At 45.3% G+C, this 23858-nt stretch overlaps 1 protein-coding gene across 3 annotated transcripts in view; it reads right to left on the reverse strand.

Moving 5' to 3' along the window:
- FBLN1 (fibulin 1) overlaps nucleotides 1-23858 on the reverse strand; it is a 1130965-nt gene that overhangs the window by 23855 nt on the left and 1083252 nt on the right. The window contains exon 17 of one of the 3 annotated variants that reach the window (XR_003943427.1): nucleotides 15756-15856. The exons of the other annotated variants lie outside the window; for them this stretch is intronic. The gene's annotated coding sequence lies outside the window, so the exon portion shown is untranslated. Of the gene's footprint in view, nucleotides 1-15755; nucleotides 15857-23858 lie in introns of those variants that run through there. 3 annotated transcript variants of the gene reach the window in all.

Below are 23858 nucleotides of genomic sequence, written 5' to 3' on the forward strand. Positions count from 1 at the left end.
ACCCATAGCAACTTTTTTTAAAATATGGTCTTTTTAAAGGTATGTCTTTATGTTTTTAGTTTCTTTTTATTCTTTTTTAGTATGTCAAATGATGCCTTGCTATTACTATATTTAATATTTATACACAGGTTTTTTTGTGCTTTTGATTCGACTCTGATTCAGACCACTTTACATTTGTTTGCTCAACTGCAAAGGTCATTCGTTTCACAAGGAACTTTAACACAAGGTCGGTTGTCCTTCTTTTTCTTCCGTTCCAGTGTTTGAGATTTTCTATTTGATATACTTTTTGTTCTATTTTGCATACCTTTTATTTATTATCCTTTTCTCTTTTGACATTTTTAACAGTGTATTCACACTTTTACGTTATGTATATATTATTGATTCTTTCATATTAACATATTATATAATTGTGAATTCTTCAATAACATACATTCAATTGTATTCTTAGTTCAGTGGTTCATGTCTTACACTTTTTTATATACCGTTTTTTAATTGTGGAATTTTATATTTGTATGTTAGTTTGTTATTATTAATTTTTATTATTTTTTTGTAGACTCCTGAGGCAGGCACTTCCATGCCCAAACACAGGGTCATATTAAGTCTCACGTACTTCAGTAATAAACTTGAGTGTCTATCCCATTGTTCAGCCTGATTCCTTCTCCCACTTTTTGGTTTGCTAAGCTTTATGTTGACATGACCACAAGAGATTTAAGAACTCGAATGTCGGAACATAAACAAACATCAAGAAATCCAGAATGAATGAGTCTTTGGTTGAACATTGTATAAATGTTTTCATAGACCTCAGATGTTTTGTTATGGACATTGAACCAATAAGGACACAGGGAGGAGACCGCATGAGAAGATTGCAACAAAGGGAATTGCGATGGATGTACAGATTGAACCCTTTAAGACCGCATAGATTAAATCACCAAATGGAGTGGAATGTCTTTTTGTGATAGAATTTGTTCTTTTAAGTTTTTTGTGTAAAGGTTTTTGCACAAATGAATAAATTGTGAAGATTGCCTCATTATAGGATTTTCTTTTAATGATGTCACTTTTCAGCTATATTAAATGAGAATGCATGTACTGGTGTCTTTGTAATAAACAATGCTATTTTTTTGGCAGCAGTCTGTCACGAGCTGAACTCCAGTTAACCAGTAAGCCACAAGTTAAGCATGAGTTTAAGTTTTGTGAGTTGAAATTTTATATGATTGTATGTATTTATTATTTTTTGATGTGGTGTCTGGAGCAGTACTGCGCATGTGACCCCTGATGAAGCTGTGATTTTCAGTGAAACAGGTCCCGTTGGGAAGTAAATGCCTAGTGAAGCCAAAGTTAAGTGCAGCTGCTTTTGACTTACTAGTTAAAATACACATTTGAAAACACTGAAGCATTGTTTTTGAGCATATTAAATTCACAGTAAATAGTGCAATTGAAATTATTGGAGTTTTTTTCAGGATCAATGATACCAAATTGGAACCTAATAGGACAAACAACATTTTTATATAGTTGTCGCAAGGTTTTTGAGATCCTTTTTCCTTCAATATTTTCAGTGTTAGTTGGTTGTTTATTACAGAGACTTCTTTTGAAATTTGACCATGGCACTTCTTTGGTAATCTTTGTATATCCCATTTATAGTTAGGTTCTGTTAGCTTCACAGGCAAGGGGAAAATAACAGACTTTAAGTGTAAGCAAAAAGTCCTCTCGTGGTCCTGTTCCTGCAGGCCATGGCATGCACGGGTCTCTAGTCAACAATAGTCACCAGCCAGCCACTGGCTGGATCAAGCATATAGTTCTTCAAGGTCCCCAGTGGCACCTGGCCTACCTGACTGTCACAGTTGCAGTTCACAGGTAGGTGGTGGAGACAAATTCAGTTGGGCATTGCTACTTCTTTCTGAGTCTCCTTAACCTGGCTGTTCCCTTAGCTTTTATACTTCCTAGTTCCTGATCTTCTGGCTCCACCCCTCCCTTGCCACTTCCGCTTTGGGCGGGACTATAGACTTTAAGGTGGTTCTGACACTGTGAGAGAGTACAAGAAAACTCCAACGTGGAAAACAAAACAAGCAGATCAATGGAGATAGAAACAAATGTTTATCTGTAAAACACAAACCAGAATGATACCCAACACAGGCTGTGTTTCACCCACATGCGACTCTGTCAGGGGCTAAATGGTGTATTTAAAACTCTTCACCACTCTAAATATTTAAAGACATTTCTTGAAAAAGGCACTGGCAGCAAAAAAGCACAGACACTCTCAAGAAAATAGCATTGCATAGCATATGACAAAAATATAAGAGGAAAATATTATTTCTATCAGGATCTAAAGTAAAAGTCACAAGCAGTGTGGTACATTCAGTTATTACTTCCAATGAGCTTTCCAAAAACTCAGATTCAAATCCAATTGAGGCCTATCATTAGGTCCCTTTGAAACTCCTGACAAATACTGGGCTCTAACTATAGGTGGAAAACCCTCAGCTGGTATTCCCAATATCTCTTGAAAATATTTCTTGATCATATCCACAGCTGATATTAATGGGGACTTAGGGAAATTAAGAAACCTCAAGTTTTTCTTCCTGATATGATTGTCCTAATACTCTAGCTTATGAGCTACAATATTGCTCTCTTCGATAGCCACTGAGGAATAGCTCTGCAATTGCTTAACTCCCTCTTCTAACGCACCAGTTCTGGTGTTCTGATGCCCCAGATCCTTATACAGAGTCTCAAAATTCTCTGTTAAGAAATGTACTTCACTTCCAAAGGAATGAGAAACCAGTTGGAGAGATAGAATTGCATCTCACAAGGACTCCAGAGTCAGAACAGCTGGTCTCTTCAATTTTCCAAGACCCAAGGAAGCAACCTGCTCTCCTGCAGAAGCCATTATAAAGTTGGACGATGCTGCAGTCGGTTCCCCCCCCCCCTACAACCAGGGATTCATGCACCGCAACAGGAGCTTCATTCCCCTGTGTATCCTCCGCTGAAAGACTGCTTCAGGGTCAGGGGGGCTGTAATCAGAGGAGGAATAAGCGAGGCTTCCTCCACGCTGCAGTCTGATGAGGTTGTAGTCTCCACCCGCAGGTGAACTCCAAATCGCTCGAGTGTCACCTGATTTGGCACAAGGCTGCCTCCGGAGCTAGATGGAACATCCCTGGTCTCTCTTACCCATATCCAAATACAGGTGAGTCACAATGAAGTACAAGCAAGCAACCAAAGGACAGGAGATAACTCCTGAGCATCTGACTCAGATGCCATCTTGGCCACTCAGGGAACATCCTTAAGGGGAATTGGCCTTGTCCTATAGACTCTGTCACATATCCTCCCCCTCAGCTCAACCATGCCCAGTTAAGTGCCTGCCTCTAACACCCAGGGTCCCCAAAACGGTCACGGGCAACCCAGAATCCCACCCCAGACAGGCAAGGCTCCAAAGCACTATAACAAAGGTGGGGCAAAGAAGTCATAATAGCTATCGTGCCCCACCACACCAATGGCTTCAACTCATCCAGATCTATGGCACAGTAATAGGCAGTCAAATAGAGTCTCCTCCTCTTCTTCATCCTCTTCACTTTCATCCTCATCCTATTCATTACCCAGCCCATCAACAGGATCAAGGGTGTCCTGGTCATCTGCACAGAATCCATCGTCAGTGGCATCCTCCTTCTCCACGTTGGTCCTATGTCCATGGATATCGGAAGCTCAGCTTCAGGAGCTTGCATTATTACCTGCATGACCATATGGTCCATGGTTGGTTCACTCATTTTTACTCACCATGAAGCTTCCCAAAAGTCAAGCCGGGTTTGTAAATCAATGGGAATGGACTTTGGTTGGTCGGCTAATGGATCTGATGCTCCTGGGTTAGTTGTTGTGGCCCCAGCTGGGTTCTTGCTGTTCAAATCTAACTTGCTGGCAGGTGGGGTTGTTAACAAGAGAAAATCTCCAGCAATGGAAATCACTGCCCTGGGTATCTGGCTAACTCTTTTGCCAATGTCCCTGAGTCTTATAAACTCCCTGCTTCCTGGGAGGCCACAGCCAATGGATTCCAGCTGTGGACTGGCAACAGACAGGCTGTCTAAACGTTCTGGCCATGACAGTGCCTTCTCTTCCCACTCTGTGGTTTGTGTTTCCATGCTGGAGCTCTGTGACACCTCCAGGATAAGGGTGACCTCCCTGGATACTGGCTCCTCTCCACAGTCTTTCTTGGAGCCAGAAACTGGCACTGAAATGGGCTTGCTCCATAGCCTGTGATGCAAAACAGGGCTTGTCTCACCACATAAATTGCTTGGACTCCCCCCTTTTCAATGCCCAAGTCCTTTGTTGCCATATTTACTGTTGCCACAGGCAGTTGCATAGCAGTGAGTATGGCCCAATGAACCTCATGACCGGGTAGGACTTCAATCTCTCAGGTTCTTGTCTCTGGTATCCATCAAATCTGTTCTTCAGCAAGAGACCCTGGTTAACACTCCTGGGTGGAGGAATGGTTAACTTTTAATTACCTGGACTTCAAAGTTAGGGTGCTCCTGGGATCCCAGTGGGTTTTCTTTGGTACTGCTCAGGACTTCACTGGGCTAGTCTTACACCCTATGGTTCAGCTCCTTGAAGGTGTCTCTCCTGAGGGAAGTTTCCCTGAGCTGGATAGCTAAGTTCTCTAGCTCCTTGTGCACTGCATGATTAGATGCTTCTGCCTGGGGCAGCTGAGCGTGGATCAGCTCCAGCTGTTCCTGCAGAACCATGTGCCATGGTCCAGCTCTACTACTTTCCCCTGAAGTTCTTGAACTTGTAATTGTAGTGCAATATTCATGCCAGCCAGAATTTGGACTCATTCTAGTGTTGTATTATAACTCCACCAGGCTCCCCTTAGCTGCCCTTATAGCTCAGAGTACTATGCCTGTTAGCTCCTGCTGCAGTCACTTAACCTTCCTCAGGAAACTCTCATATCATTCTTTGGTTGCCAAGGTGGTCTCTTTGGCTTCCTGCAGTTCTTTGAGCAGTTCCTTTTCCTGCTCTGGCAGACTCTTCCAAGAAGGTCTCATGGGGTTCAGTTACTCTGGCTGCTGGGTCATCTCTGCAGTCTGGGTTTCCAAACCAAGTTTTAACTCTGTAATATCCTGCTCCTTTTCTTCTTGAGATACTGACAGAACGTTCAGGAACTTAGGGCCCCCTTTACCAAGCTATGGCAAAGTGCTTGTTTTTTACACATGCTGAAGCCCCCTTTTACCACAGCTGGTAAAAGGGAAGTCTCTCTTTCCTGCAGGAAATGGCCGAGCAGCAAGTAAAGAACTTGCTGCTTGGCCATGTCAGGGGGGGGGGGGGGAGCCCTTACTGCCACCCACTGAGGTGGCGGTAAGGGCTCCCGCACTAACCCGGCGGTAACCAGGCATCACGCGGCACTGCCGATTACTGTCGGGTACACTCTGGTGCTACATATACGTATATATATATATATATTTTGTTTTTTAATTATTATTTTTTTTATTTATTTATTTTTTTGTAGCGCTGGATAAGACGGTGTGCTAGGGGCGGGAAGTACCACTGGGCTGCTGCAGTAACCCAGCAGCACTTCCTGTTTAGCGAGCAGTAAGCCTTAGATTCCAAATTCAATCCTGCTTGGGCAAGGTCCTCTTCCAAAAGTTTGGTCCTCAACTGCCTTATTTCTTCAGCCTGCTGCTCAATGGTTTTCAATAACCCTTTCCTCTGTTCTTCCACCGCATCACGGATGGACCGAAGTTCAGCCATAAATTTTCCATTTTGAGATATAAGGAGTCTCAGGCTGTCCTCATATTCTCTCTCATCTTGAACTTGCTTCCTAATCCAGCTTTGAACTTTGGCCAGTTGAATGTGGATGGTAACTTTCACTTCTTCTAGTTTCCTTATGCACCTATTTGCTTGCTCTGAGTCCTCCTCTAATTCAGCAATATAGCAGTCAGTTCCCCCTGCCTCGCTGCATTGACCTGAGGGTTATCCTGACCTCCTAATGGCTGTCCCAGGAGGGGGTCCTTCTCCTCCCATGAATGATATACCATTGCTGACAGACAGTCCACGGCCTCTCTCTTTATTGGAGTTCTATCTCCATTCCACTCAGGCAGACTATTTAAAGGGGCTTCATCAACTGCAGCTCATAAATTTAGAGGGCAGGGCAGTTCTTCTAACCTCTGCTGACAGCAGGGTTTAGGCAATTTGAGTTCTCTGTATACTCACTGGGCATTCCCTTCTTCTTCGGGCAGCAGCTAGCTGGACCCAAAGGGGTCCAAAGTTTGGAAAATCCTGACTCAGAACAGTTGAGTAGGGAAGCCACAGTAAAATTTCCACTTCCAACTGAGCCTACCCAACTGGTGTTTTGATGGACGTGAGCTGTATTGTCTCTGGTTCCCACGCATACATGACAATTTCACAGTTCATTCCTCTTTTGCGTGGAGTTGAGTTGCTATTCCCCTCTGATTAAGGGTCCTTAAACTGCCAGAATCTATCATTGCCTGGTGGGGGTTCTCATTCAATTCAATTTGCAGCACACAGCTCCATCTCTCAAGTGAGGAAGCCTTCACAAAACAGCAAAAATGCGGAGCTTCCACGTTCACTTCCTTGGTATCTTCATTTTCCTCTGGGCAGTTTCCTCTGGGCAAATGAGAGAGAGTGGTTCTTATGACCGGGTCAGTGGAGGGTGCTGCATTGCTCCAACTCTTCTCTGGGGTGTAGGGCTAGAAGTCAGTTTCAGGTCCTTAGAGTTCTTGGACCCTGCCTGTTCTCTTCTCCTCTCAGGACTCTCAGCTTGTTTCCTGTCTTTGTAGGGCTCAGGTTCAGGTTGGCCTTGAAAAAGGCCTCGGCCACTTCCAGAATGTTCTCTGGCATAAATTTAGGGTATTGCCTCACCCACTGTTTCATGGATGGAGGTAGCTCCTTGAGAAATTGGTCAAGATGGAAATCTCTTGCAATCTGTAGGCCTCCTTGAGCCAGTTAAAGAAACTCTGAGGATTGTTTTACTTGTAGAAACCCCTTTTGGAAAAGTTACCAATAGACCTCTTGAGTGCAACCTGCCCTCTCCAGAATGGCAGCCTTTACTTCTGTATAAGTGGTTGTCCTTTCTTGAAATGTAGTCTGGCTACTACCAGCCAGCAGGTTCCCTAAATATGCTGTTTATGATGCTTCTGGCCACCCAGCCAGTATAGCAATTCTCTCAAAGTTTGTCAAAAAGAAGTCTGAGTCGTCCTTCGGTACCATCTTTGATAACACCAGAACCAGGGTATGTGGCCTGGGTGCCTGTAGCTCTTGGGTTGTTTGTACCAGGGAGTTTCGTTGTACCTCCCAAGAATTTTGCCATGCTTGTTGCTGTTCGCATTGCTTCTGCACAATAGTTTACAGCAGCTGCTGTTGTCCCTCGACCAGGGCTTGGAATAGTCTTTCCATGTTTTCTGTGCAACCTTGTGCACGGCGTGAGGAACACACCAGAAAATAAAATCTGCCTGTCTGGCACTAATTAGACTTCTTCAAGGTTCCCTATCTCAGGGCAGAGCTAACCTCTTTAGCTGTTGCTCCTGTGTGGCAGTTCTACAAGCCCCAGAGGCTAAGGATTCTGGCTTTTTCTGGCAGGTAAGCTCCAATCCCACCACTGCCACAATATGTGGTAATGTGAACAAAGGTGGTCCCTGGAACCAGGTTAGACTGGAATCACACAGCAGTCAAGGAGCAGTCAATGTCAGCAAAATAATAATACTTTATTAAAGGTGCTAGGTATGGGAGTCCTGTTAGCTTCATAGGCAAGAGGAAAATAACACAAAATAGTCCTTATATGTAAGGAAAAAGTCCTTCTGTGGGCATGCCCTGCAGGCCACAGCAAACACAGGACAGTAGTCAACAACAGTCACCAGCCAGCCCCTGGCTAGATCAAGCATATAGTTCTTCAAGGTCCTCAGTGGAATCTGGCCTACCTGACTGTCACAGTTGTAGTTCACACATAGATGATGGAGGCATATGCTGTGCAGCATTGCTGCTTCCTTCTGGTATTCCTTAACCTGGCTGTGCCCTAGCTTTTATACTTCCTAGTTCCTGCTCATCTTGCTCCACCCCTCTCATGTCACTTTTCCTTTGGGTGGACTATAGACATTAAGTTGGTTATGACACTGAGAGGAAGTATCCTTAAGGGGACGAGGCCATATTCTATAGACTCCCTCACAAGCCCCTATATGTAGTTAGCCAAAGAAATAGTTGGGGAAAATGCAATTACAACATAATACTGATGACTAGAACTAGAGTACTATCATATCCAGCATGTGCTTTTTTTTTTTTAAGTTCAACATTTTTATTAAGATTTTTCAATAATATCCTGCCTGTGCTTTAAAGTTTGCACTGGTTGCTCATTATGCAAAAAATTGAATTTAAGGTTGATATTGCATGGGCTGGTTCCACAAAATATATACACATTCTGCATGTGTTCAGCAATACATAGCAGGGTGTTGCCTTCATTCCTCTCACAAGAACTTATTACAGATACAATCTGGAATTAAGATGATGGAGACCTTCAGGCTCATTTTCGAAAGAGAAGGGCGTCCAAAAAGCTACACAAAAGGCATATGGGTGTCCCTGTGAAAGAAGGTCGCCCAAATTCAATAGTCGAAACAGGGCTGTAAGGACGTCCTCAGCGTGAGGACGCCCATCTATGGTCATCCTCACAGGGGGCGTGTTATGGGCGGCGTTACGAGATGGGCGCCTCCAACGTATAATGGCTAGCGAAATGGTTTCGCATGGGTGGGAACATGGGCGTCCTTAGTTAGACCTGAAATAAAAGCGACCAGGGTAAGGAGGAAGTCGTCTTTAGACCCATTAGTGATTTTGTGGAGTTGGAGAGTGGCGAGATCGTTGTTGGGAGAGAAAGCTGAATTGTTGTTTGCAGAGAAAGCTGAGAGTTTGTTCAGTACCTGTTACCTTTGTCTGTATCCCCTAGTCGGAATGTTTTCACCCTCACCTGCCTCATTTGTGTTTTACCTTTTCAGCTTTCCCTACCCCTTCTAGCCCCCATACACCACTACTCCTTCCTCTATCTCCCCCATCCCCTCCCCCTATCCCTCTCCATTCGCTGTCCCCAAGTTCATAATTCATTCCCTTACCTGTTTGTAATCTCTGTTTGTCTCTTTGTCCTGTGTACTGCTGCAGGGTGTTTGTGAAGACTGTCGTTTGCTGCTTGGAGAGTGAGTGGCTAGAGGGTGTGGCAGGAGATTTTGTAGTGGGTCAGAGATTGCTTGCAGTGTGGCTCTGCTGTGTGTGACTGCATTGTTTGTCAGTGGTGGGAGTGTCAACTCCTGTTTGTTGTTGCTGTGTTTCACCAAGTTGGTAGGGAGAGGTGAATACTGGTGTCACTGCATTGCACCTGTAGTGTGGGGAAATGGAGGCACTAAATGGCACAGGTGGCTTACATGTTGGAGGAAGAGGGGAGGCACCTCAGGAGGTACTCACGCCCCAAAGTTTTCAGGCAGTTTCCTAGACCTCACTGACCTGCATGCAGGGGCGTAGCCAGACAACAAATTTTGGGTGGGCCTAGGCAAGAAGAGGGTGGGCACCAAGTGTTCTCCCCCCTCCCAATCACCACCAAAAAAAAAAATTTCAGCTGGCAGGAAAGTGCTTCTTTCCACCTTGGCAGTATGCAGCAGGCATGCGCTGAAAACTGAGCGTGTGCAGGTGCCAGTATCGTGGAGAGTAGTGTTTTTGTTATCATCAGGGGGAAGTCTTCAGCTGGCCAAGCTTGAGATCCCCATCAGCTACCGCTAAATGTGTGCTACTGTTGGGTGGGCCTGAGCACTAAATGGGTGGGCCCCGGCCCACCCAGGCCCACCTGTGGCTATGCCACTGCTGCAGTGTCTCACTAGGTACCGGTTTGACAGGGCTGCCATTCAGCACCTTTGTGACCAGCTCCAACCCTTCCTGCAGGAACAACCTCATCCCTGTGCACCTAAAGATCACTGCTTCTCTCTCTTTTCTGCCCACTGGAGTCTGTCCTATCTATGAACATGGGTCTCACCCAGGCTTCCATTTCTAACTGCCTCACCCAGTTCCTTGATGCCTTCCTTACCCACACCTCTGAGTACATCACCTTCCCCACCACCCCCAGGCCCTGCAAAACAACATGGCTGACTTCTACACCATAGCTCGCTTCCCCTCAGTCATAGGCGCCATTGACTGCACACGTCGCACTCAGATCCCCCCCCCCCCCCCCGGGCACGAGAGGCCACTTATAGGAACAGGAAAGCATTCCACTCACTCAATATGTAAGTTGTGTGTGACGCCCAGGGGGAGATTCTAGACGTGTGTGCCTGATACCCAGGTTCCACCAATGACGTCTATATATTGTAGCACTCAGGTTTGACCGAGGGGAGATCACCGGTGGATGGCTCCTAGGTAAGTGCAGCATGGATCTGCCCAAACTATACCTCCTCCACCAGGCAACTCTCAGCACTGTCTCCCTCCAGCTCACTCCACAACCCACTATTCCCCCCCCCCCAACCTCCACAAGTTACCCACTCCAAACAATACACACTCATCTTTCTCATCCTGCTTCTCCCCAAAGGTGACAGAGGCTACCCACAGCAGAGTTGGCTCATGACCCCCAGGAGCTCCTTGCTGTGTGTGATGTGCTCCCTCACTGCCCCCCATTCTCTCTCTCCTTTGTTGAAGCAGGCAGCCTCTGGTCCCTTGGAGCCAACAGATTATTGCACCACAAGTTCAAGGTAAGCTCATACCTCTCAGCCACCTCTTCCCTTTCTGCTATGTAGGTGCTAAACAAACACTTCTTGCATCTTGCACTGGAGCTGGTCAACAGGATTGCAAGGGACAGCAGTGGACTCTAATACATTGGACTCTGAGAGCCATGATTGTTTCTACCCAATTCATTGTACAGATGTCTTGTTCTCTATTGGACACACTCAGTTGTGGATGCCTGTGGGGTGGTGGAGGGGAAGAGGCGCTGAGAATGGATGTGTGCATCTCTCATGGTCAAGGGCTCCCCATTCTCTGTATGTTCTCTGCATTCAAATCTTACCTCTAATTTCACCAGGTTCACGGGTATCCACAGCTGGTAGTTTTCCTCCCGCTTTGCATCTCATGTGTCTCCCCGCTAGGTTCCATCCTTCTTTATGTGGTGAACCCCAGTCCCATTTTATGAAGTGCCCACCCATTCTCAAGGTTGCTGGGGGTGGGGAGGGGGGGGAAGCATATACGCACTGAATGTCTTTTCCACATTATTCAACACAGTCCTACAATCCTCCATAGTTATGGAACAACAACATTTCTAAATTCTATCCTGCAAATCATTTTCAAGGTGGCCACAGGTGCGTGCCTACCACGGCCTTGAGCCCTTAAGTCATGGTGAAGGAGAGGGGTTCTGGTTACAGTTACTATTCTAAATTAACTGCAGGTGGCTACAGCCTGGTGCCTATATAATTCCCCTAGCCTGTGCCCTTCTGTACCTGATGTATTATATTGCAATTGTGATGAACTAAACATCCATCTAATGCTTTTACCATTGTTTTCCCTTTTCTCCTCAGCACTATATACCATTGCTGATACATTCAATGTGAAAAGATGACCCAGCTGTTTGTAGCTCCTTTCTCGCCCTTACCAATGTGGTTTGGTTGTGAGTAAGGGTGTCTGGTGATCAGAGAGCAAACATCGTCTATGGTTATCTGCAAATTTGTACTTGGCAGATCACTAGTGCTAGACAACATACCTATTATTTACACAACTCTGTGCTGTGGGGTTCTATGTAAGGGGGGGGAGAAGCTGGATGGGCATTTCTGTTCCTTAACAGAAATGCTGACCCAGCCTCCCTCCCCTTATCATACAGCCATGCAGTTTGGAAGGAACAAGTGACCTTCTGTATGGCCACATTTATGACACATACGTACCAAAGTTTCTCTGTCACAGTTCACCTGTCATGCAACTCACTGACGTGGTCTCTCAAGGGAGGCCACGTCCTTCTCCCTGCATGGCCTTTTGCAGCAGGCTAACGAGCAGCACCAGGAGCAGCCTCTGTGCCCTGAAGTGCTGCTCGTTAGCCTGCCACATCGCCAGCATCTCCAGCCTCATCGCTGACACCTTCTGCAGCAACTGGTTTTGGATATGCACCAGTTTATTTATTTATTTATTGCATTTGTATCCCACATTTTCCCACCTCTTTGCAGGCTCAATGTGGCTTACAATACATCATGAATAGTGGAAATAAGAAGAAAAGACATTTGGTATTACAGAAGGATTTTGGTTACATGACAATGAAAGAAACATGATTGTAATATAACAGAAAAACATTATAAGACAGTTCAGGATACATGTGGGGAATTCACATCTGTTGATCTTTGTGATATGTCTTGATAAAGAGATGGGTCTTCAGTAGTTTGCGGAAGTTGGTTAGTTCATAGATCTTTTTTAGGTTGCGCAGCAGCGTGTTCCATAGTTGTGTGCTCATATAGGAAAAGGTTGATGCGTGCGTTAATTTGTATTTTAGACCTTTGCAGTTGGGGAAATAAAGATTAAGGAATGTGCGAGATGATTTTTTAGCATTCCTGGGTGGTAAGTCTATCAGGTCTGACATGTAGGCTGGGGCATCGCCATGGATGATTTTGTGAACTAGGGTACATATTTTGAACGTGATGCGTTCTTTGAGTGGGAGCCAGTGTAGCTTCTCATGTAGGGATTTTGCACTTTCATATTTTGATTTTCCGAATATGAGTCTGGCTGCAGTATTCTGGGCTGTCTGGAGTTTTTTGAGTATTTGTTCTTTGCAGCCAGTGTAGAGTGAGTTGCAATAGTCTAGATGACTGAGTACCAATGATTGTACCAGATTGCGGAAGACGGTCCTTGGGAAGAATGGTCTTACTCTTTTTAATTTCCACATTGAGTGGAATATCTTTTTGGTTGTGTTTTTCACGTGGCTCTCAAGTGTTAGGTGCCGATCTATGGTAACTCCAAGAATTTTTATGGTGTCCGAAATTGGTAAATTTAATTTTGGTGTGTTGATGGTGGTAAATTTGTTCATGTTGTGTTGAGAGTTAAGTATTATGCATTGGGTTTTTTCTGCATTAAGTTTCAGCTGAAATGCATCTGCCCAGGAATGCATGATATGTATACTTTGGTTGATGTCGTTGGAAATTTCTTTTAGATCTGCAGTTGCTGCAGGAGGTGCAGTGCTGGTGCTGGGGATGGTGTGGAGAGGGCTGGTGGTGTTGGCCCCTCCTCCTCAAGGAGAGGCATATCATGCCAGGGGTCCTCCTCCTCCTCCTGCTCCACCACTGGTGCAGGCAGTCCTGCCTCCTCCTCCTGCTCCTGCTGGTGCCCTGTGTATATAAAAGAATTGTCCTTGAGATAATCACATTCAACATAGCTTGCATAGTACAGGAGCTGCCTGGCTGGCTGGCATGAGGCAGGAATGGGGAAAGGTGGGGTCAGTGGTGAGCCCTGGACTATACATATGGGGTGTGGGATGCATTAGATGACATGAAAGAGAACCCTGGAAGCTGGTCTGAAAAAGGAGTACACTATAAGATGTGTTGGCAGGGAACATTCATTCCTCAGCAGCATGTTAGCATTTTGAGTTGTGACAATGGTAGGATGACCATTTTGTTCTGGGTGGGGGAGCAGGAGGGGGGTGGAAGCACTATTTCTTTACATTACTTTCAAATCATGCTATGACATCCACTAAGAGCAGGACATCAGGCAAGAATACCATGAAACAGTATCTACCCCAGAAAGGGGGATACAGAAGTGAGGCATGTCATCTTATTCATCTCAGAGGAGGTTAGTTGGAAGTTACAGCCACCCTCATGGGAGGGTAGCTGCAACCTCAGGCCTTGATCTGGGACAGAGGTGTTATGACTATTTGCCTATTAGCCACATGGAAACTGATACTGTACACAACATTTGAATTATTAAATAAATACTACTACTACTACTATTTATCATTTCTATAGCGCTACAAGGCATACGCAGCGCTGTACACCATACACAAAAAAGACAGTCCCTGCTCAAAGAGCTTACAATCTAGATAAGACAGATAAACAGACAGAACAATTAAGGGCAAGGGAATAAATAGGTGAGGTTAAAGGACAGGGTAAGTGAGTAGTGGTTAGGAGTCAAAAGCAGTGGTAAAGAGGTGGGCTTTAAGTTTGGACTTGAAAATGGCCAAAGACGGGGCTAGACGCATAGGCTTGGGAAGTCTATTCCAGGCGTGGGGTGCAGCAAGACTAAAGGAACGGAGTCTAGAATTAGCAGTAGAGGAGAAGGGGACGGATAAGAGAGATTTATCTACAGAACGGAGTACTCGAGGGGGGGCGTAGGGAGAGACGAGAATGGAGAGGTACTAGGGAGCAGCAGAGTGAATAAACTTATAAGAGAAGCTTGAACTGAATACGGAAACGGATAGGGAGCCAGTGAAGTGACTTAAGGAGGGGGCTAATGTGAGCGTAGCGACTTTGGTGCAGCAGAGTTTTGGACTGATTGAAGAGGAGAGAGATGGCTAAGAGGGAGGCCGGTGAGAAGCAGGTTACAATAATCAAACCGAGAGGTGATAAGAGTTTGGATAAGGGTTCTGGTAGAGTGCTCAGAGATGAAGGGACGGATTTTGCTAATGTTATAGAGAAAGAAACGACAGGTTTTGGCAATCTGTTGAATATGAGCAGAGAAGGAGAGAGAGGAGTCAAAGATGACCCCAAAGTTATGAGCTGATGAGAAAGGGAGAATGAGAGTGCCATCCACAGAAATAGAGAAAGTGGGGAGAGGAGAGGTAGGCTTAGGGGGAAAGATGAGAAGCTCAGTTTTGGCCATGTTAAGTTTTAGATGATGTTGGGACATCCAGGCAGCTATGTCAGATAGGCAGGCTGAAACCTTGGACTGGATGTTGGTTGAGAGGTAAATTTGGGAGTCATCAGCATAGAGATGGTAATGAAAGCCATGAGATGATATCAGAGAGCCAAGGGAAGAAGTGTAGATGGAGAACAGGAGAGGACTGAGAACAGAACCCTGAGGTACACCGATTGGTAGAGGGATAGAAGTAGAAGAGGATCCACCAGAGTGTACACTAAAGGTGCGAAACGAGAGGTAGGAGGAGAACCAGGAAAGAACAGTCCTGGAATCCAAATGAAGACAGCGTATCAAGAAGTAGGCTGTGATCGACAGTGTCAAAAGTGGAGGATAGATCGAGAAGGATGAGGATAGAATAGAGACCTTTGGATTTGGCCAGGAACAGGTCGCTGGAAACTTTTGCAAGTGCAGTTTCAGTTGAATGAAGAGGGTGAAAGCCAGATTAGAGTGGGTCAAGAACAGCATGAGATGAGAGAAAGTCAAGACAGCGGCGGTGAACGGCACGTTCAAGTAACTTCGAAAGGAAGGGGAGGAGGGAGATGGGTCGATAGTTGGAAGGACAGGTAGGGTCAAGCGAAGGCTTCTTCAGGAACGGTGTGACCACAGCATGTTTGAAGGCATCAGGAAAGGTTGCAGTGGAAAGAGAGAGATTGAGGATATGACAGATAAAAGGGGTGAGAGTAGGAGAGATAGTGTTAAGAAGGTGGGTAGGAATGGGATCAGAGGAGCAGGTAGTTCGTTTTGAGGAGGAGAGAAGATGAGATGTTTCTTCATCAGTGACCTCAGGAAAGGAGGAAAAGGATGGAGGGGTTGAGGAAATAGGGGAACGGACAAGGGGAGGGACAAGGGGAAGGAGAGGCGGGGGTGGTTTTGTAGAAAATTCAAATACATTTACAAATGAGTACAGGTGCCCTGTTTATGATACTTACGTCGAGCCCTGAGGTGCCGTCGCAAGCTCATGATGAGGTTGGGGCTGTCCTGCCATATACGGCGTCTCAGGGACTCCAGGTCCCTCCAAATGCCAAAATGTCTGCAAGATACAAGTTTGTACACCAGGAGTCACAGGATGGCCCTTCTTGCTTTCACAATACAAATTCATTTGGCAGCCAAATTATAGAGACACACAACACTGATGATGGGGGGCGGGGGGGGGGGAGGGGGACATTATATTGGTATAGGTGATATCATTGAGGTGAACATGAGGACAGAGAGTACCATTTGTGTGCAGTATTGTAAGGATGTGGGAATGGTTTTCCTTTCTAGTACATAGATTCTATTAATGAATGTGCATGTGCACATATCACTGATTACCCTTGAATGCAGACTACAGTTAGTGCTTACATTGCTGAGGGAGCTCTTAAATGTGGTGCTACAGGAGGGGGACCTGATAGCCAGGAACAGTGTGTGTGTGTGTGTGTGTGTGTGTGTGAAAAAAAGCAGTTACCTTTCCAGGCTCTGTCTTATCTGTGTCCATGTTCTAATAGACACAGTCCTGGGGGGCAGGTGGTGGTGGTGCATAAAGAGCCTGCGCCGGTGCTTCAGGCAGAGCTGCACTAGGAGCAGACTCTCAGCCATGCTAAAGTTTGGCTCGCATCTGAGAACCGTTGGAAAATGTGCATCGCCTTATATTGACGCCCATGCGTGATGGACGTCCTTACATGCACAGTTCCATATATGGATGGGTCAACACGTGGACATCCTGCCCCATATATGATGGGTCGGCATGTGGACGACCATGACGCATGGACCGTCTTCACACATGCGGGGCCTTATTTGGATGAGTACGTGTTCACACATGCGGAGCCTTCCTTATATGGATTATTATCAAGTGTGCAAACCTCTTCATATATACACAATAAAATATGTATGTTCCTTATATTTCCAATAGCTGCATGTTCCGCAAGTACAGTGCATGTAGTTGCGGACATCCAGGTATGAGAAATATAAGGAAAATTCATAGTGATAAATACAGTAACAAGGACGTGTTTCTCACAGAACCACCGAAGGACGTTCCTCTTACAGGCCCGCCGTCCTTCGGCGGGCCTAGTAAGATGGACGTTCATCGGCAGTTCTGTGAGAAACACGTCCTTGTTACTGTACTTTACACTTATGAATGTTCCTTATATTTCTTGTACCTGGATGTCCGCAACTACATGCACTGTACTTGCGGAACAACCAGATACATCAGAGAAGTCCAAAGTATAATAATAAGGACGTCTTTCTCGTAGAACTGGCGAAGGACGTTGATATGACAAATTGGCAAGTACAGTGAATGTTTTAGGGACTGCACAGAATCATACCATCTTCTCACCACTGCCTCAAAGAATAAAACTACCTAAGAATAGATGGTTCACAGTAGGCTCAGGCAGACTTTGTCATGTGACACAAAAACATCCGCCCTCACAAGTGTTGCCTCTACAGAATTCTTTTGCTCCATTACAACATGGTGATGATCCTGAAAATAGAACTGAGGCAGAAGAGAAAGCAATGAAGTTGGAACAAAAGGATATGAAGGTACCCAAAGAGAAAAAACAACCCCAAATCACAAATGTTGAAGCACATACCAGGAAATATACATGGAAAGCGATGGCCACAAATGCTCGCAGTCTAAGCAATAAAGTTCATGACCTTCAAGCCCTGATGTTGGAGGCAGACTTAGACATTGTTGCAATCACGGAGACATGGCTAAATGGTTCCCATGAATGGGATGCAAACAAACCAGGCTATAATCTATTTAGGAAGGATAGAGAGGGTCGTAAAGGTGGAGGAGTAGCTCTATATGTGAGAAATGATATCACAGCGACCGAAATGACAGGGACCTGAGGAAAGGAAGAAGCAATAGGGATCACCTTAAAAAGAGATGATAGAACCTCTGTCCACGTGGGTGTTGTCTAGACCTCCGACACAATTGGAGGAATTAGATAAAGACCTGATCGCAGATATTCAAAAGTTGGGAAACAAGAGAGAGGTGCTGTTGCTGGGAGATTTCAATCTGCTGGATGTAGATTGGAAGGTTCCGTCTGCGGAATCGGAAAGAAGTAGAGGGATCGTGGATGCTTTCCAAAGTGTTTTGCTCAGACAAATGGTGACGGAACCCACAAGGGAGGGAGCAACGCTGGATCTGGTGCTCACAAATGGGGATAGCGTGTCAAATATCCGAGTGGGTGCCCACCTGGGCAGCAGTGACCATCAAACAGTTTGGTTTGATATAACAGCTAAAGTGGAGAGCGGCCACTCAAAACTCAGTCCTGGATTTCAAGCATGCTGACTTTAGTAAAATGGGGGAATACCTGAGGAAGGAGATGATGGGCTGGGAGGAAGTACAAGAAGTGGAAGGACAGTGGTCCAGGCTGCAAGAAGCTATAAATAGGGCCACGAACCTTTATGTAAGGAAAGTAAATAAAAGCAAAAGAAAAAGGAAACCGATATGGTTCTCCAAGCAAGTGGTTGAGAAAATAAAGGCTAAAGAGTTGGCGTTCCAGAAATACAGAAAAACTCAAGAAAAGGAGCACGGGGAGGAATACCGGATGAAACTGAAAGAAGCCAAGAGAGAGATACGTCTGGCAAAAGCTAGAAATGTAAGGAGGGGTGACAAAAATTTCTTCAGGTATATTAGTGAAAGGAGAATGACTAAAAAGGGATTTGTGAGACTAAAAGATACTGCGAACCGCTATGTGGAAAATGATGAAGAAAAAGCAAATTTGCTAAATAGATACTTTTGTTCTGTTTTCACAGAAGAAAATCCTGGAAAAGGACCGTGATGGACTGGAAAAAGTACAAATGAGAATGAAGTGGATAGAGCACCGTTCACGGAAGAGAGTGTGTATCAACAACTTGAAAAGCTAAAGGTGGACAAAGCCATGGGACCGGACGGGAGGGAGCTCAGAGAGGTTTTGGCGGGTCCTCTTAAAGATTTGTTTAATATATCCTTGCAGACAGGAGAGGTTCTGAGGGATTGGAGAACGGTGGATGTGGTCCCTCTTCACAAAAGTGGTGATAGGGAAGAAGCTGGAAACTACAGGCCGGTAAGCCTCACTTCGGTTATTGGAAAAGTAATGGAAATGATGCTGAAGGAAAGGATAGTGAATTTCCTGGAAGCCAATAAGTTGCAAGATCCGAGACAACATGGTTTTACCAAAGGGAAATCGTGCCAAACAAATCTCATTGAGTTCTTTGATTGGGTGACAGGAGAATTGAATCAGGGACGAGCTATGGACGTAATCTACAGATTTCAGCAAAGCTTTTGACACGGTTCCCCACTGGATGGGCTGAACATAGGACCCGAAGTGGTGAACTGGATTAGGAACTGGTTGACGGACAGATGCCAGAGGGTGGTAGTGAATGGAATTCGCTCGGAGGAGGGAAAGGTGAGTAGTGGAGTGCCTCAGGGATCGGTGCTGGGGCTGATTCTGTTCAATATATTTGTGAGTGACATTGCCGAAGAGTTAGAAGGTAAAGTTTGCCTATTTGCGGATGATACTAAGATCCAGGGCTTTTTTGAGGGGGTACTTGGGGGTACTTAGTACCAGCACCTTTTCCATTGTCTGCTAAAATTGACCCATGGAACCCAAGTTTTAATGAAAGAGCTCAGGCTCTACACTCCAATTCTGTCTTGTCATAGATTCTATGACTGGTTGCAGGTGGCCTGGCTCTTATGGGGTGGGTCCCTCCGTGATTACCCCACTCCTGAAGGGTGGCCTAGCATTTGAGTACCGGCACCTTTTTTGCTAGAAAAACAACACTGCTAAGATCTGTCACAGAGTGGACACCCAGGAGGGAGTGGAAAACATGAAGAAGGATCTGAGGAAGCTAGAAGAATGGTCTAAGGTTTGGCAATTAAAATTCAATGCGAAGAAATGCAAAGTGATGCACTTAGGGAATAGAAATCCACGGGAGACGTATGTGTTAGGTGGGGAGAGTCTGATAGGTACGGACGGGGAGAGGGATCTTGGGGTGATAGTATCTGAGGATTTGAAGGTGACGAAACAGTGTGACAAGGCGGTGGCCATAGCTAGAAGGTTGTTAGGCTGTATAGAGAGAGGAGTGACCAGTAGAAGAAAGGGGGAGTTGATGCCCCTGTATAAGTCGTTGGTGAGGCCCCACCTGGAGTATTGTGTTCAGTTTTGGAGGCCATATCTTGCTAAGGATGTAAAAAGAATTGAAGCGGTGCAAAGAAAAGCTACGAGAATGGTATGGGATTTGCGTTACAAGATGTATGAGGAGAGACTTGCTGAACTAAACATGTATACTCTGGAGGAAAGGAGAAACAGGGGTGATATGATACAGATGTTCAAATATTTGAAAGGTATTAATCCGCAAACGAACCTTTTCCGGAGATGCGAAGGCAGTAGAACGAGAGGACATGAAATGAGATTGAAGGGGGGCAGACTCAAGAAAAATGTCAGGAAGTATTTTTTCACGGAGAGAGTAGTGGATGCTTCGAATGCCCTCCCGCGGGAGGTGGTGGAAATGAAAACGGTAATGGAATTCAAACATGTGTGGGATAAGCATAAAGGAATCCTGTGCAGAAGGAATGGATCCTCAGAAGCTTAGTCGAGATCGGGTGGCAGAGCCGGTGGTGGGAGGCGGGGTTGGTGGTTGGGAGGCAGGGATAGTGCTGGGCAAACTTATATGGTCTGTGCCAGAGCCGGTGGTGGGAGACGGGACTGGTGGTTGGGAGGTGGGGATAATGCTGGGCAGACTTATAGGGTCTGTGCCAGAGCCGGTGGTGGGAGACGGGACTGGTGGTTGGGAGGTGGGGATAATGCTGGGCAGACTTATAGGGTCTGTGCCAGAGCCAGTGGCGGGAGGTGGGACTGGTGGTTGGGAGGCGGGGATAGTGCTGGGGATACGGTCTGTGCCCTGAAGAGCACAGGTACAAATCAAAGTAGGGTATACACAAAAAGTAGCACATATGAGTTATCTTGTTGGGCAGACTGGACGGACTGTGTAGGTCTTTTTCTGCCGTCATCTACTATGTTACTATGTCCTTTCGCGGTTCTGGAAGATGGGCGTCTTTTTTACTATACTTTGGCGTCCCTGATTTGGGCATTTTGCACTGCGATAATGGAATGTCTAAGGACCTCCATACTATTTTTTTCGATTATACCTACCTGATTTTGGCCGACTTCGCAAGGGCGTCCTAATTCATACTTGGATGATGTTTTGAAAATGCCCCTCCTTGAATCATACCTTTTTGTGCAAAGATCCTGCTAGTTGGAACTGTCTGCCAGGAGATTTAAAGATCATTGATGATGTTTTAGTATTTTGTAAGTGGAGTAAGGCCTTATTTTATTATTATTTTTTATTGGCATTTGATATACCGTGTTTCCCCGAATATAAGACACTGTCTTATATTAATTTTTGTGCCCAAAAAGGCGCTAGGTCTTATTTTCAGGGGATGTCTTAGTATTTCGGGGAAACACGGTTGGCCTGCCCACCTTCCCTCCGTCGCTCCTGCAACTACCGGTAACCCCCCACCCGAGGTCGTCCCCCCCCACCCGAGATGGCGCTCCCACCCGAAGTCGCCGGACCCCACCCCCCTCCGTCGCTCTGAAACTAACCTGAACTTAAGCCTCCTTTCACTTTCCTTCCAGTTCGCAGGAGCAGCAGGCAGGCCTCTCCTTCCTTCCGTGCCCCACCCTCGCCTGATGTTACGTTACCCTCCTGCTGCTGCTGCTGCTTGCTGCAAACTGGAAGGAAAGTGAAAGGAGGCTTAAGTTCAGGTTAGTTTCGGAGCGACGGAGGGGGGTGGGGTCCGGCGACTTCGGGTGGGGCGCCATCTCGGGTGGGGAGCGACCTCGGGTGGGGGGTTAGTTTCGGAGCGACGGAGGGGGGCCCAGCGATCTCGGGGGGGGGGGGGGGGCGACCCTACTTACCGGTAAAAGAAAAACTTTGCTAGGCCTTACTTTCGGGGAGGCCTTATATTTTCCAAGGGCACCAAAAACCTCGGTAGGTCTTATTTTATGGGGATGCCCTATTTTCGGGGAAACACGGTATCACCTTTAGTAACTAAGCAGATCAAAGCAGTTAACTCAATTCAATTCAATAAGGCAAGAAAAGAGAAGAGAAGAGAAGAGAACTACAAATTGAAAAAAATAGGAAAGAAGGACCAGTCAAACAAGTCATCACATTTCATGCTAAATAACTAGAATCAGAAAGAGAGGAAAGGCAGGGTAAAGGAGAAAGATAACAAGGGTGGGCAAAGAAGGGAAAAGATGGTGTAAAGATCTGGAGGGTAGGGAAATCAGCTTTTAACTGAGGAATTTACATGAGGAATGCACTTGTTTTATCTAAGCCATGTTTATTGTATGGTTGTACAGGCTTTGATCTACCCTGTAAACCATTTTGTAGCCTTTATGTTGGGTAATGATGGTATAAATATTGATAAATAGATGAGGACTACAAGTCCATGCATAAACTAGGATAAATGCAGGAATGGATCAGCTTATCATGAAAGTCTGGAGCCAGTTGGCAACCATATTAACAAATAAACAAGGAAACACAAATTAGGAACAGAAACTCCCAAGAAGCCAGGTTGTGCGTGTAGTACAACACTGAAAAAAGAGAAACAGAAAAATATTTCCTCCCGGCGGCTCACACTGCTATAATCACTCCTGGCTGTCAATCACCCACCTGTCTCTCACTCACTTCAAGTGCCCCATCTGCTGCTTCCTTGTCCATGGGCTGATTCAGGGCAGAAGCATTTAAGAGAGTTTTGCTCTCCCATCCCTTTCCCAAACTCCACCTATGCAGAGAACATGCTCAGTGTTTTCCTCTTCCATTAAAAATCTGTGGAATCCATTGCTCAGGAAACAAAATTCTATAATGTGACTACTTCTTGCAATAAACATATTAACTAAAATGCTGGTAACAGCAAAGTCTGATTAAAGCAAGAAAGCATATAAGATGACTATCCTATACCTATGCCTGACTCCTAGAGATCTTTAATGCCATTCTAGATATGCTGAAGACCCTTCTTCTGTTTTTCCACACTTAGAGGACAATATTCAGTCCTTGGTGATCAGTGGTTTTTTAAATGCTGGCTGTTACAAGCCTTTTATACTTGGATATTCAGTGCCAGGCTGTATGCAGACACTGAAGCTGAATATCTGGGTATTCAGTAGCCATTGGCATTTATCCAGGTACTGGGAATATTCAGACTATATCTGTAAAACTAACCGGGTCAAATTAGGGCAGCCTTTTTCTGTCCTAATTTTATACAGATAATTAAAAAGTTAGTGAAGTGAATATCACTGCTAATCAGGTAACTCCCAGTTTTGTCCAGTCTCCACCCCTTGACCATCCAGACAGTCTGGCCACATTTTCAGTGCACTCTCCAGATAAGTGTCGCTGAAAATCTAGGTATGACATAAGAACATAAGAACCTATAAAACTCAAAACAGTAATGCAATGGACCTTTCTAAATAAACAAGTACTTAACAAATTCCTAATCATAATAAAGAAAAGGTACCTACATATTTTACCATTAAAATTAAATATAACAATTTCATGAGTTATATAAATAGTAAAGAAACAAAAAATGTTATAAATATTTAGTGCAATGGGCTCAGGTCATCAGAGTAATCACCTATAATATGAAGAAAGTGAAACCTGAATTTGGAACCATCATGGCACGTCTTGACGCGAGGGCAGGACAGAGAGGGAAGTCTCTACTGCGCATTTGCGGGTGAATCGGTCACTTGTCTTTTATATGTTTGATACACAATTATGTGTGATAGTAAAGTATGTCCCTGTAAATTCAACTATTTTGCAGCAAACCCAAATTCTCAATCAAGAAATCTGTGAAACGTCTATATAAGTCCACACCACTATATATTGTGTGATATAACTGGCTATCCGCTGATTTTCAGCACATCGCCAGCTAATCAATAGCTGAGATATCTCTGGCAGGTTCTAACTTAACCGGCTAGCGCTGAATATTGGCTTGGCCAGTTAAGTTCAAACTGGCCAAAAATAAACCGGATATTCAATGCTGATCACTGGAAACGACCCAGCATTGAATATCTGGG

Source organism: Microcaecilia unicolor, chromosome 9 (assembly GCF_901765095.1).
Source record: "Microcaecilia unicolor chromosome 9, aMicUni1.1, whole genome shotgun sequence".
NCBI lineage: Eukaryota > Metazoa > Chordata > Amphibia > Gymnophiona > Siphonopidae > Microcaecilia > Microcaecilia unicolor.